The sequence below is a fragment of the Diabrotica virgifera genome, chromosome 6, assembly GCF_917563875.1.
Source record: "Diabrotica virgifera virgifera chromosome 6, PGI_DIABVI_V3a".
NCBI classification, from domain to species: domain Eukaryota; kingdom Metazoa; phylum Arthropoda; class Insecta; order Coleoptera; family Chrysomelidae; genus Diabrotica; species Diabrotica virgifera.
Window position 1 is genome coordinate 106,529,648 of NC_065448.1, and position 3,577 is coordinate 106,533,224.

Genomic DNA, 3,577 nt, shown 5'->3' on the forward strand with positions numbered 1-3,577 from the left:
TTTTGTCGCGAAGATTGAACACATTGTTTCAAATACAAGTCAATTCATTTGCGACTAAATAATCATGGATTGATTTGTATTTAAAACAGTGTGTTCAACATTCGCGACAAAACCATCGCGCGACTACAAATCGCAAGTAGAGTCCGGCGCTAACAAGTACACTTGTTTTGCTTGTGTGTGATATTATGAATTAAGCAGTATTTTTTCGAATGAAATAAAACCTTTTTGATATGGTTATGATATTATTCGTTGTTTTGTGTTATGAATGTCGTCACATCACACCCGAAAAATTAAAATAATAGATAATGCGCTAGTGTCGCACCCCCCCCCCCTTCACATTTTTGCATATGTGTGTGACACCAGATGTACGCGAAGTTTTCAATTCTGATTGAATTGAAGAATGGACCGAATCCAGTCTTAGAGTTTAGAAAAAGACCCGTCAACACCATGTGTCAAACATCTATTTTGGACCAAAGGTGTGGGGGCCATCCCCATTTATGGTCTGTTTTGGCTCGTTTCCAAAACCCCCAAAAATTTCAAAATTTAAGTCCGATCTCTACGGCTTCTGATAGCATTGATAACATTTCCAACTCATGTCTAATTTACAGAATCGGTTACATCATTCAAAAGTTACCGAACTTAGAAATTTGACGCCAATATCTTTTAAAAAATGTTTGTGGAAGTGTGTGTATGTGTGTGGAAAAGTTACGCAGTTCTAAAATTTTTTTCTGTTTCAAAAAAGTGTCGGGCCGATTCAGAACCGGTGTAGTTTGCGACATTTTACGACCCACATAAGCAGGTTAAAGGACTGGGTAGGTACAACGTGGCATATTTTTTGTGAACGTATCTCAGGTTCAAAGAGAGATATGAAAACCACAAATATACCAATTACCAAATCGGTATCGCTTGAGTTCAACTTTTAAACGGTGCTTAAGTAGTCAAGATCAGACGTATAGACGGCCCAGTATAGCCGAAACACTAGGGGTGGCGGTTGTTTACAAAACACAGGTTTTCGGTTATACCGTTTTTTTACTTACGGTTTAACCGGTCAAAAAACCGGTTATTTCAAAAACCGATGTTCGGTTTTTGTAATCAGTAGCCAATACCCATTAGGGTGGAATATTACATTTACATTGCACTTAATATTATCGATATCGATACCATTGAAAGAATATATCGATACCAAGATAATAAATCGATATATAAACATGATGACTTACAGCATGGCATATCTGGATTCATTTCTGATAATTTGTCAGAAATATTGTAGCTTTCGAGATTTGACGGTGGTATCAGTTATTCTTCGTTCTTCGGAGGACTTCGTCATTTACGATTCGTCATTTCACGAGATCATAAGTATTTTTCGATATAGCAAAATCTCAAATGTTTTCAATGTTCTGCACACATCTTCGTTCAAGATCCACGGTTAACATCGTAAAAAAGGACAGAAACGTCGTAGCATCGCTGCATTCTTACTTTTATATCAAGAGCGAGTTTGTGGCTCTTAAAGGAGGCCTTTCGGCTGAAGGTGGATCTAGCTTTTCTGATGAGAGTTCTTGTATCCTTTTTGTTGGTTCCAATGTTCATTTGTTATGGTGCCGAGGTAGCTGTAGATCATCACTCTTTCTACTGGAGTTTAGTTGACGTAGATTTGAACTTCTTTTACTTTTTACTAGTTAAATATGTTTTTGTTTTACTAAGTTTGAAGAATAATATATGTACTAGCTGTCTATCTTATAGATGCTTTTATTCAGCTTATGGATGTTGCTCTGTAAATATCAGGGTAGATTAATATATATTGATCCCATAATACATAAAAGAACTTCCCCATTTTTCTCTGAATTCATTATTATTTCCATAGGTAACTGTTTCCGATTTTTCACCGTTTATTACTTTAAAAATAAAAAACCGGTTATAGTCGGGATAAAAAAACAACCGGAAAAAACGATTATTGCGGAGTAAAAACCGGTTTTATGTTATAACCGGTAGGTTTTTGTCATCCGTATTTCTTACAACATATTTCAGTGAGTGAGAGTGATTAAAGAATATAAACATTAAACAAATCAAGAACTGACACAATATTTTTTTCGGAATTCATTATTATTTTCAGAGGTAACTTGTCCGGGTTTTCACCGGTTATTACTCTAAACAGAAAAAAAAACCGGGACAAACAAACAACCGATAAAACCGGTTATAGCGAAGTAAAAAAACCCACGCCTCACATAGGTATGTGTTGAGCATTCAAAAATCAAAATTGATGTGTGTTAAGAATTTTTTTAAATCGTCTTTTCCTGAAATAATGAATTTACTCGATACCTACTTTTGCATCATATTGTATATGTTTTTCATTTCACAAAAATTGAGTTAACGCCTATGTTCCCATTACCGAAACCCAACTAACTTACACCGATCCAAATAATATCGATACTACATAAAGTATCAGTTTTCAATCGTATCAAAATCAATCAAATCTGAATAAAGGAGTTTATAATATATGTTTTAATATAGGTAATTTACTAAATCAATCAAAAAACAATCATTATTCTTTATAGTGTAGGAAACAAAGGTTGAACCTTGCAAAATAGACACAAGTCTGGTTTTATTTTTTTTCTGGTATATCAAGGGGTGCTTATTGTAAGACTAACTTGTTCTGAAAAAAATTCGCCCCGGAACCCCACTTGGAAGGGGGTAATTTGTGGTTTTTGTGGAACCTAGCCATTCCTGTACTTTTTACAAAAAATGTCTTTTATAGAAATATGAAGAGAACTATATTTTCTACGATTTCTTTCCCGACAGCATCTGTCTATCATCCACCGTTTAGCAGGGGTGGCGCCCCAAATTGACAAGTTTTTAAAAAAGATGTTTTAAAAAAAATATATTTTTCCCTAACTGTAACGGAAATGAAGAAGAAATCTTGCGGCAATTATTCACAAATAATTGATTGATTTTTTGGTATAGGTTTAACTTAGGGGTACTTACCCTTTTTTTAATTACAGGGTGTTACATTTTAAAAAACCCTTTTTATACCATCTGAACAGTTTATGCTAGAGTAAAAAGACTTTCAGCGATTACCCATGTACTGGTGCTGTTTACAAATTTGTATAATGCACCCCCATTTTTTTCCCGGAACCACGCCAAAAAATAGAAGAATTAATAAATAAAGTAATTTTCTTGGAATCCTTCACACACAATGCCCTTTATTAACATGCTTCATATATCGTTTTGTGCACGTTATTATTACCCATGCACGGACACTAAAAGCGATTTCCTAGTGCAACCCCTGTAGCCAAAAAAATAAATAAAATGGGTGGTTGAACATTTTTTTTTGTTTTTTGCTTTTTGATCCATATGGGCATATGCTTCATCAATAGTGCTTTTCAAAAATATATATGGTTATTGCAACATCCCTGCGGAAACCACCCCTATCCTTGAAAATATACTGCAGAAACTACCCCTATCCCTTGGCGAGCATGTTTTTACGATTTTCTCATTACCTATGCATTCTCTTTAAACAAAACTTATACAAGGTTAAAGACCACTATTTACTCTAAAAATTAGGTCGTTTTAATTTTTTTCC